This window comes from Apis laboriosa, unplaced genomic scaffold (assembly GCF_014066325.1).
Source record: "Apis laboriosa isolate Shangri-la unplaced genomic scaffold, ASM1406632v1 scaffold42_cov153, whole genome shotgun sequence".
In the NCBI taxonomy this organism is placed as follows: Eukaryota; Metazoa; Arthropoda; class Insecta; order Hymenoptera; family Apidae; genus Apis; species Apis laboriosa.
The window spans coordinates 2,666,971-2,679,319 of NW_025223257.1; the positions used below are offsets into that span (position 1 = coordinate 2,666,971).

The window sequence follows — 12,349 nt, forward strand, 5'->3', positions numbered from 1 at the left end:
GGCACATTCCCTCTCGCTCTCGCTCCACGCTCGACGACGTGCGATTTCACGCGGCACCGTCATTATTGACGCTCGACGAAGGGAACGACTTCCAGAACGACGCCCCACCAACTCCCTCTCCGCCCGTTCGCCGTTCTCCAACCCCTCCCGCTCTTAAAATCCTCTCCAGAGAAATTCTCTTCCTCCCTTTCTCTCTCTCTCTCTCTCTCTCTCTCTCGCTCTCTTTCTCCTTCTCTTCCTCCCTCTCTTTCTCTCTCTTTCTCGTTCGCGCCCCACGATCGTGCGGCTCGGCCGCGATTCCTCTCGCAATAAAGCTGCTCCCGTGGCCGCGCTCACCGAATAGAAATTGCATTTTCCTCGAGGAAAATTCACGGGGCCGAGACGTCGTTAACCGATCGAAAATGCGAGGCTGATGTTCCATTGTAATACGGAATGTAGTCGATTCTGGTATTCGAGAACGAGAACGATTCGGGAATTATCCGGGATACTTTTCTCTCTGAACCGATTCCTTCATCCTCGAGTTGGTGGTTGAAAATATTCGGGGCGGATGAACGAGCGTGAGTTACGTTCGAAGATTTTTTTGAACTTTTGATGTTTCGATCGGAACACGACGAATCGCGATACAATTATGAAGGAAAGTATATATTTCAGAGACGGGAAATTTTATTTTAATAGAAGGAGCGAAAGAATGTTTTCATTCTGGCTTCGCGTGATTATCACGGTGAAAAATGTTGCAAATGTTGTAGGATAAACGAGAGACACGCGATTAACTCTCATCGAGGGAAAAAAAATTCGCGAATAAAGTAAATTAGAAAGAGGGGAGATTTCCACGGCGCTGTGAAGAATATCATCCGGTTTACACGCCTTGATAATACACCTTGACGAAAAAAATTTGCAAGGGCATGAATGAGAGATGCGCCTTTTTAAAAGAGAGAGAGAAAAAAAAAGGGAGGAACGAGAAGGAGGAGTCAAAGGAGGATGACGGTATGAAACGACGGTATGAAAGGATGCACACAGGGTGGAAGATGATATGAAAGCGAGGGATGTGGAGATTCCGCTCGGACACCTTCGCCACCCCCGTAGTCAATTAGTATTCCGCGGCTTGCTGCGGTCTGCGGAGGACGAGAATCGGCGGTTCTTCTACCCAGGCGACGCCAGACGTTGAAAACAGCCTGGAAACATAATTCCACGGCGTCCGCTGTTTACCAGGAACGCCAGACGCTGAAATATTCATGAAACAAACTGCCGTCGGATCCCCGCTCCAACCTCTCCTCTCTCTCTCTCTCTCTATCTCTTTCTTTCTTTCTTTCTCTCTCTATCTCTCTTTCTCTCGATGGTCCCTATTGTCTACCCTGTGTTACACGCGCTCATTTTCCTCATCTTTCCTCGCTTCGACGGACAACTTGCACGCTCACCTCGTCGAGGCGAAACAAACGCGATCGCTCGCCTTAGAAAACGATGTCAGGGGTCACGCTCGACGAGGATTCACTTTCGTTCATCGAGTTCACGCAGACTTTATCAATGGACCACGCTGTGACGAACACTCATAGTTTTGATTCTCGTTTCTTTTCTTCTGATCGTTTTTCGGGACATATTTTTTTTTTTCTTTTTATTATTTATTTCTTTTATTATTTTATTATTTTATTTCTTTTATTTCTTTTATTATTTTATTTCTTTTTATATTCGTTCGTATTTTTCTTAATCTTCGAAAGAAAAATTTAATTTTTAGATCGTCGGGAAATAAATTGCTAATGATTTTTAAGTTGAAACTTTAGCTTTTAATCTCTTCTCAATGAAAAGGAAATAAATTTGTAAGATTATTTGGAGTATGAATATTGTTACACAAAATTTTAAAATCAATTTTTTACGAGGGAGCATTTTTTTTCAATAATAACCGTGTTGCAAATATTTTTAAAAATATTAATGGAATAATGGAAAATTAAATTTTTAAAGCAATGGGATAGAAGAATCTGATCGGAAACTCGCGATGAATAAATTGTACGGGTTTTATTTCGATTAAATAAGTTCATTTCGAATATTTTATCAAACGGTTTTTAATTTCGAAAACAGCAATTAATTTCCGCGCAATCTAATTATTCGAGAAAAAAAGCATTTATACGATCCAATAATTATAAGAAAGAACATTTCATTTTTCAAAATATTTTTTCGCAACCAACCCTTCGAGACGTCATTCGTATCATTCATCGAACTCCACGCTCACACATTAATCATTCTTGCGAGAAAACGCTTCACGTGACTAATTCCTTGTTTATTTCCGTTAGAAAAAGTCGATGCTATACTCGCTCGTGGCTCGCTATTCGTTGATCTACCTGACTCTGATTGAAAAGATTTTCGTATGGGTCGTTTAAGGAAAGTAGTATAGAAAGGAGCATATTCATTCTTTTTCTTTTTTCTTTTTTTTTTTTTTCATACCTCAATTCTCCAATCACAAAACGCATTTATCTTTTCGGCATTTATACCAGTGTATTTACAAAATTACATGTATAATTATCGGATATCGCTGCAAATTAATTGTCACTTATTCCGTGTATGTATGTTTCTCTTTCTCTCTCTCTCTCTCTCTCTCTTTCTCTGTGTCTACGCGTAGGTAAATGTGTTTACGTGTGTGATTCGTGTGTATCCTTAAGCAATAAGATTCACGTGGTATTTTCCGCCACGCGATCGTTATGTAGGAAACTTTCTAAACGTTACGATGTAAATGTATCTTATCCTTTTTTTTTTCCCTTTCTTTTTTCTTTTATTAATAAATCTAAAGCTACGTGGTAGGATCGTGCCCTTCGATCGGGCTATACATGTTCATCCTCTCTCGATTTCTTTGGCAATATCCTTTCGCATCTCTAGCACCACTTCTAGACGCTATCGACCGAAATCGCGGTGGGATCTTTCGTACAAAAATTGGCAGGAATTGGTTCTCGCTCCCTTCTCTCGAAACGCGATTCATCGCGCGTTCCCGCGATCCGCGGATATATGCATCTGAAAGAAGTGATAAATGGGGAAGCAATCTTTGCTTTGAGAAAAAGTTCTCCTTCCCACGATTCACTTTTCATTCGATTCATTCAATCGATTCCGCGAACTTCGCTAATTCTCGTCCACTTTTTCGATCGAAAAGTTTTTAGATCAAAGCCAATTTGAATATTCGAATAGATAAAAATTTCACGGAAAAAAAAAACGCGTATTCTCTCTCTCTTCTTAATTTTTAAAAGAATAACTAATGTGAAGAATCCTCGTGTAGAAAGGATTGAATCGATGAAAAAAATAATAATCTCTAAAAAAAAAATGTAAGACACGCTTCTTACTTTTTATTCAACGAAGAGGAGGATAAGTGATTAAATTAACTCTCTCGGTTTCTTTGCTCTCTCTCTCTCTCTCTCTCTCTCGAAAAAAAAAAATAAATTTCTTTCATTTCCGTGACTTTCTCTCGTGGACGAAGAAAAGAAAAAGAAAACGGACGCGTTGTCACGCGAACGGCGCGTTCAATTCCACAGCGATCAGAGTTTTTTTTTTTTTCGAAAACGAGAGGGCAAGAAACGTGCAATACTCCGAAACACGTCCACGATTAGCAGTAAATCGTGCGATTCGCTCGATCAGCAGCCGGTCTGCGCGTAATTAGCGCGTGCACTCGCTCAACGATTAGGCGGTCTATCCGGCCCCCGGTAATTAACGTTTGCATCGTTAGCGCGTTAGTCTCGTTTACCCTCCACCCCTTTGCTGTACGAAATAGAGGGACTGAGAGTGGTATCGTTGCGCGGTCTCCGTATCTTTCTCTCTCTCTCTCTCTCTCTCTATATATATATATATATATATATATTCCGCATGTATGCATATGCACGGTTAGACGAACGGATGGGATGGTTCACGAAAATTAAAAACAATAAACCGCAGAGACCGGTGTCACCCTCTCTTCCTCGCCCACAATATTTAATTATTCAATCCCATTCGAAAAAACCGCAAAAAACGGGAAGGGAGATTAAAACCGTGAAATTGAATCTCAAGATAAGCGTGGATCTTGACACGTTTGCCATTACTATATTTATACACCTGAGAGAAACAAATTTAATTGTATCAACTCGAAGCGTATAAATTAATTCTTCTTTTTCTTTTTTTTTTTTTTTTTATACGATATAAACGAATTACTGTCAATTATCGTTATAATTTTACCATCGAATATTCGTTAAATCGATCGAAATTTTCCAGATTCGCAGAAATCGACTAGTGTGATGGACACATTTGAATAAAAAAGAAACGAAAAGAAAGGGTATCCGATTTGATAATTTCGTATTGCCACGCGATCAAGCGTGTTACCCACTGTACTACACTCTCCCATATTTCTCCGCCATTATTTCATGCCAGTCAACTTCACTCCCCTGCATCCCCGTGTGTAAAAAAAACCTTCCACTCACGTTTTTTCCAACGAACGCGAGATTTATTCCCCTTTCCAAGAAGATTCGAGGTCGATCGTTTTAACCCTCTCTCGCTGCACCCATCCCCTCTCCCCTCCCCACCCCTTTCCGCCGACTTAACGATGCTCGGCGATCCTCGCCTCCTTCCATCGCCGAATTTTCATTCTTCGCCGCGCGCGTCGCTTCCATTAATCCTCCCCCTCCTCCCCCACCGCGAAGAAACGCGGATAGACAGAGACAGTTGCGGGCCACTCGACGTCGAAATTGCGCTAATTCGGATGATTTACGGACGCCTGGGTTGTCGTGGCCAAAGACAGATACAAATACACGAGGACCCGTTCTTAATTCGCGCACGGCACGCGAGCGAGGGTGAGGATGCGTGTCCCCTCCCTCCCCCATTCATGAACTTTCTTTCCTCCACCTTCCTTCCTTTCTCGCTCCCTTCTTCCTATTCTTCCTTAATCAATCTTCCCCGCGGTAACAACCGTCCCCGCTGACTTCCTCCAAGTGGCGCGTGCAACTTGGAAAAAAGAAGAATCTCGGCCACTCCACCTCCCCTCCCCTTCCTCCATCCGGCCAAATAGACCGCGCAAAACCGCACGGAACGGAAACCAGTTTCTTCTCTCGCCGAACCGAAGAAAGAAAGGGAAAAAGAAAGAAAGAAAGAAAATTACTCTCTCTCTCTCTCTCTCTCTTTTCCTCTCCATTCGTGCTCTTCGACCTCCTCCAATTCGCCTGGATTAAAGCTTCCTGTTCTAAACGTTTCCTCGTTCTGAGAAGAATCCTTTTTTCGATCTCTTTCCCACATTATCGCCGCGACGATATCGTCAAATTGAAAGATTGAACGCGCGACGATTCGCAACCCCATCCCCCCTCCCCATCGTACGCACGAGGATCATCGTACGAAACGCGAGTTTGAATATTTCCCGATCCCTGAGGAACGGAAGCGGAGCGTGAGCGAGGCGCTCGTGCGAAGATCCTCTCCCGATTTCGGCGGCCGTTGTCTACGACGACGCGGCTCGGACAGGCGAGATCTCGCGGCATAGAATCCCCGATTTTCTGATCGACACATTCCGCGGCGGCGAAGACGCTTCCACGGCATCCGAATAATCCTCGGTAGGATCGTTGCGCAGCCGGATGCCTCCGATAGGGCGTAGACACGCGTTGGATGCGGTGCTCGAGCGAATAGCTTTTGCTGGCGGCGGTGCCACTGGCATCCGCGCTGGTGCTGCCGTTGCTGTTGCCTCGCTCGTTGTTGGCCAGCGGGGAACAATGGGTCGCGACGGCTAGGTCGCCAGGTTCTGCAACACACAATGACGCAATGATGAACGATGCCTGCTGCTCTCCCGGCTCTCGTTAAAACGGTTAAAACGCCTAGTGCGTGAAACACGTGATTTAAGCCTCGACTGATCCCTGTCTCTTTGTTCTCTCTCTCTCTCTCTCTCTTTCTTTTTTGTCTGTTTTTATTGTATTTAGGTTTTTCGTTCTTTTTTTCGGTTCGTTGTCTTTTTTAACGTATGCACGTATGTGCGTGAAATGTTCTCTTTCTCTCTTTTTTTTTTTTCGTTCGTTTCGGTTCGCTCGTTTTTTTTTTTTTTCCTTCGGTACCGAATCAGCTTCACGGGCATTGTTCGAGAATTAAAAGAGACGGAGGGGGGGCTCGGACGAGGCGAAATCGGCCTCTAATTTCGCGCGACAATGTCCGTTAACGAGACGAAGGATTCTGATCGTAGACGAGGGAAATATTGCGCATTCCCTTTGAGGGATATCAATTCTTCGGATCTTTTCGATAAAGGAGGGGGTGGGGGGTGAGTGGAAATTCATTGACGGCTAGTTGCGCTCTTCGTGAAATCAAAGAGAATCGTAGAAGATACTACCTTGTGTGGAGAGAGGGGAAAAGATTGTATCAGTATCAGTGTATGACAGTATATGACAGAAGTAAAAGAAAGAAAGAAATTTGAGGGGGAGATTGCAAGAGTATGAAGTATTCGCAGTAATTTATTTAACAATATAGCAATTAAAATTGTTTAATAACAATCTTTATATTAATCGTACATCGTCATTGAGAAGGATTGCAACGCACGTCTGATCGAACGCATACTCATTCCCCTTCTCGAAAGATTGCAACGTATGTCTGATCAAACACTACTCGTTCCCCTCACGGCTTCTAACCAACGATTTACGAACGATTCCTGCAGATCAACGCTCATTTTTAACCACATCCCCTAAAACTCTCTTTAAAAACTCGTATCATGCGCAAAAAAGATTGCAACGCACGTCTAACCGAACTAACACATGCCACGTCCCCCTCTTCTGCGTTATCCAACCCATGATTTACGAGCAATCCCTACGAACCCATGCATTTTTATCCAAACTACATCCAAACTATATCCCTTTGTATCCAAAACATTCACGACACTGCTCGTCTTCCCCCCTCCGATTATCGAGCAGCCGAGGCGCGACAGGAATATCTCGCGACAAAAATACCCTCCCCTCGTCGAAAGGAAAAAACGACGACGGGGAATGGAGAGATCGTGATACCGCCGGTGCGCAGATGAAAAACGGACATCCTATAAATCCTTCATGGTCGCGTGCGTCCACGAAGGATCTCGGTTGCCGATCGCAATTTGCGCGATCCCCGATATTGCTGCCGGCTCGTTTCGCGTCGTGAGATATTAACGGCGAGCCAACCCCAATACACCCCTCCTCTCTCTCTCTCTCTCTCTCTCTCATCCTTCTACGCCATCTCCGCCATCTCGATACCTGATGCAGGTGATGCAGCCTCGCCAACCAGCCTCTCCGTCCAATCTGCCGCCCGGTCGGCGCATATATCGAGTGCGTGCGTCTCTGGTGTTCGCCGAATTAACCGTAGCGGACCGATCTGCGGTAGGTCAAAGTTCTATCATGGACTGTACGCAATCAGCTGCTAATTGGGAAATGATTGGAGCCACCTCCGCCGATCGTATCGTGCCTCTAACTATCCCTGTGCCCTAATACCTCCCTCCCTCCCGTATAAATGACCCCATAAATGTCGACGCGACATCGAGATCGGAATAACGTAATTTCCCTATGATCACCGTGTTATGAGATATATTTTATGTCATCGCTTTCTTTCGAGAAGTATGGTTTTATATGTATATATATATATGATTTGGATATCAGAGAGGAATAATTCAAAAATTGTCGCGTTGCGTTTCAATGTTTTTTCCCCATTGTTCGTATAGGTGATATTTTTTCTTCTTCATTTTTATAATTACGTATACTATTGAAATGATTATACTCGTCATAAATATTCACTCTATATCTTTTTCAATTTTGACGTATGAAACGTATGAGAAGCACGTTTTAAGTTCTCTTACAGAATATTTTACATATTTTTAGCGAAGCTAAAATACTTCTACTAATTCATAGAAGGGTTCCACTCTTCCACTATTTATAACTCCCGTTTTTCCTTTTACCTTTATCCGTTGCTTTTTTCCTCGCGGCCAGAGTGTGCAACATCACGAAAGATCAGAGAGCGAGAATTAAAGAAATTCCTTTGAACATGGACGTCCAAAGGGCCGCGCTCCCGGAATACGTAATTGACATAAATATTTACCATACCGCGCCACTGTCACCGTCGCGAAATATCCCCGTGAGGGGGAGGGATTGCTGATTTTTCCCCGTCGATAAATATTTTATGAGGCCGCTAATCAAACGAGGGGTAGACACGACCCTCGGATTCTTGCCTGGCAAAGAAGGGGAATGGGGGGAAAAAGTGCCTCGATATCTCGGGCCACTCGCAAAAGTTCTACGCGAAAAGCCAATCGTTTAAGGAATTCTTCCCCTTCCCTCCCTTCCCCACCTGCGAGAAATTTTCGTAGAACGATCCTCTCCGACAGCCTAACATATTCGACTCATGAATTCTTAACGAGCTCGCCAACGGGAAGAGCGGGCAGAGAAAGTATCGCGACTTGTCCTACCGACCCACCCTCCCCTTCTGTAAACGAATTCCCGAGGAACGAGGGTCACCAAGGGTGGATGAAGGGGAGGGGGAAAAAATACCAAGACGAGGGACCAACCATCATCCCATCGCTGTGTAGACACGATATTAACCTTCGTTACGCGTGTTTGAATTTCCCTACAACGACTCGGCCGGAGGGAGAAAGGGAATTTTCTAAAGCGGCGATAGCAACTGATCAACCTCGTCTCCCTCCCTCAAAAAAGAAGAGGAGATGAGAGAGAGAGAGAGAGAGAGAGAGCAGCATAAAACTAATTGCGGCGGACGGTGCGCGCCTTCCACGCCGCTTCTTCACCCGCTCCACACCCTATCGTCTTCATCGCAGCCTGTGAACCAACCGCCCTTAATAGCGTGCGGTTATTACAGAGGAACGACAAGCGGCGCGATTATACGCACCCTTTACCCGCTTCACCCTATCAAACCACCCCCCTTCGTTCCTAATTTTCACCTATTTTACCGTGGCCCCACCAACTTCCTTCCTTCCTCCTCCTCCTCCTCCTCCTCCTCCTCCTCCATCGTTTCAATCCCACCGATTCCGAGTTTTGAAAATAGTAGAACAGGAAGGAGAGCGCGAGTGAATTTTCTATGAAGCGGTAGAAAGGGGAAAGACACGAAGAATATTAGGGCGATTTGGAAAAAAAGGATCGTTTAAAGGAACAATGCAAAGCGTTTAGTCAATTGCGAAGTTTCGATGATTGAGTTAAAATTCAAGTTGCGGTGATGAATACGATAGAGGCTGCGTGTTCGCATAAATCATCCGCACGCGCAATCATTTTGGCGATGGAGGGAGCAATTTCTTTCGTCCCGCTCGTATTTCTCCTTTCTTCGAGAATAATTCCGAGATTCCGTAAATCTTTCGGGACAACTCTTGCGAGAGGATACGGTGATCATCTTCGAGACGCGATGCTTGCACTGGAATCGATGGGAATTTTGCCAAATACTTTTTTTTCTGCTTCTAGATGTGTTTCGTTTTAATCCTTCCTTCTGCATTCCCTAATTTTATTTTGCAAAGTATATTTTGAAAAATCGAAGAAGGAAATTTGTATACTTCGGATATATATTTCTTTTGTTATATTGATTAACTGTAGATACGGTATAACGCGTTGAAATAACGATTTTTATCTCTTATAGCTTGAATTATAAGTAGAAACTTTACGAGTAGATATTAAGTAAAAAGAAGCGGCGCGAGGAATTCCAAGTTACAAACAAGGGTAGATCAGAGCAAGTTTCTTCAACTTGTGAATTAAAATATATCTTCCTTATGATCTTCGTGATCGATGAAAAGCGTACTTTCCTCGTATAGTTAAAATTTGTTAGAATTCGTTAGGGGAGGCTTAAACTTTAGCTGGCCGGTTAGTTAGTAATTGCACAGTTCCACCAAGACGCGCTACGGAGCACAAGTTTCTCTTTCTCTCTCACATTCCTCCCCTCTTTTCGCTCCTCCATCTTCTTTTCCACGATTTACGCCGAGGATCCACTTCCGCTAGAACATTTCGCCAAATGGCCCCCGACGATTATTCGCGAAATTAACTTCAATATTCTGACACGCGTTCCTGCCTAATTATTTTTTATTATTTCGAGTAGAGGGTCATCAGACAAACAAACAACTTCCTCGTTTCATCTGCATTTACCTCTTTCTACGTTTAAGCAGAATTTATCATTCGAATTGATAAATTCGTTTTAAATTAATTCGTTTGCATAATAGACGAAATTTCGTTTATTTAATTTGGTTAGTTTTGTGGAATTTTCTTATTGTTCAGTTTTGGAAAGAAAGTTAAGGATCGATGTAATTAGAGAAAATGCTATTATACGCAGATGCAATAAATTTTTTAATGGGGAGAGATGTAATAATAGATCATATATATTTTTGTGATAAATGCTTGATCTATACTACTCGTTTTACTTTACTTATTTAATAAGTGAAGATTTAAATTATTTATTAATCTCTTGTTTTTCTGACAAATTACAATTGATTATTCTATTTTACATATTATTTCCCTTACTCATTTTGCAAAATTATTCGCAATATTTTCGTATGTGTCATTTTCCCTATTCTTAATCTCCAGATAGAAATAACATTAATTTAATGACCCTAACATTTTTTTCTTACACTTCGTGCAAGATATTTCTTTCAAATTTTTATAGTTAGTATCAGTTTTTAGATAATTTCTCCATATAAATTCATGGAAACGATAAAAGAACAAATTCCCGTAGCGGGAATCCCCCCTATTCCCATCGAAACAAATGATCCTCCGTTGATCCCTAAGAAACGCCCTTTCTCTGAAACCCTCCCTGATCTTTCCTCAACGTTGCAACGTTGTGGACGAACGGCTGAGGTTTCATTTGGTCGAAACAGGTTCTCACGACGCCACGTACGACGAGCAGAGGATATGAGATTGTGTAGTGCCAACTGTGCTCACCTCTAACAAGCTTTCACCGACAGATATTCCGCGGTGTCTGTCGCGATTGCGTGTTTCCAAGGGGAGCGTTTCGACGAATCTTAACCACCAGGTGTTATACGGATCAGGTCGAAGGGGTTGCTAACGGATATAATCGCGCGGATAATCGCGTTTATCAGGTAGAGAGAGAGAGAGAGAGAGAGGGGGGGGAGGCGTTTAATCGGGCAAATTGATATCGCGTTGCGCCAGAAACGTAGAGTCCGTCCTTCCCTTACGCGTTGCTCTTCTTTGGAACCAATTTTCCCCTTTTATCTATCTCGCAATTTTCGCGAATGAATTAATTGAAAAAAAAAGAAAGGGATTTCCGTTAAGAATTATATATTATTATTTGTTCTACGATCATTCCTGAAATGAATTTTTGAAACAAAAATGTAGGATTAAAATGGCGCGCATGTTGAAAGTAATTCGAGTTAAAATAAGTTTGTATTTCAATTTCACGGCGAGGCGGAAGGGAATGAAATTGCAATTTTATAGAGGTTTTATTTTTTATGTATTATAGAGGTTCTAGTTACAGAGTTTCGACTGTATTTTTTTTTTTTTATCACCTTTGTTTGTTGTCTCGCGCTTTTTTTGTAAAAATATTTTTCAATCATTTTTTTTTTTAATTTGTAAAAATAAATTGTTTTCAAAGCATTTCGATCGTTTCACACCGATTTAAAGCGAGCGTGTAATCACGCGGTTTACACAATCTCCCTTTTACCATACCACGTGAAATAACTCGCAAGGAATTATAAGTAGGTTCGTTAGAAAAGAAAGCTAGTTAGTTGATCGCTATATTATACGGCACCCGGTTGAGGGAATGAACAATTTTCTTGGGATTGTTTCAAGGTTGATTCGCATCCATCAACGTCCACGACGATTTTCCGTTGCGCGTAACGCGGTTTCGAAACGAAAGCCGGTTTAACCGTTGCGTGTCGGACAACAATTCTTTCGTTTCCCGGACTGACTAACGATTGAACAATTACTGCCGCGGAAACATTGCTACGTATGCGGTACAGTAATTAGAAATAAATTGCCGGTACTGGTCCAATCTCGTTCGTGTCCTTTTGTACGTGCTTAAAAAGTATCCCGTCGTGGCAGGTACCGTTGTTTTCGATTCACGCGACAATTCTAGATGGTAAACAGATTGGAACACGCCATTCCGACATGCGAATAAAAGTATTCAAATTCCACGGGTCGGAGTTTCGATAAAAGAAGAGAGATAGAAGGTAACAGAGAAAACAGTAGGATAGGATAATTATAGATAGTTACGAGTATAATGTATAATTCGTTTTACAATTTAAATATAAATGATTGACGTTTCTAATGATAAATGATTGTCTTTTACTCGTCGAACATTGTTTTATTATTCTTTCGTGACAAAGATTATATTATTATGTAGTAATTACTGTCTTGTTCTTCCTGACGAATAACTGACCTATACTACTCGTCTTATATTACATGTTTGACAAATGGGAGACCTATATTAC

The 12,349-nt window shown here is 42.4% G+C and overlaps 1 long non-coding RNA gene across 1 annotated transcript in view; it reads left to right on the forward strand.

Annotated features, from left to right (window-relative positions):
* The window catches only part of LOC122716178, a 66,092-nt gene that overhangs the window by 52,693 nt on the left and 1,050 nt on the right, over window positions 1-12,349 (forward strand). The window lies entirely within an intron of this gene.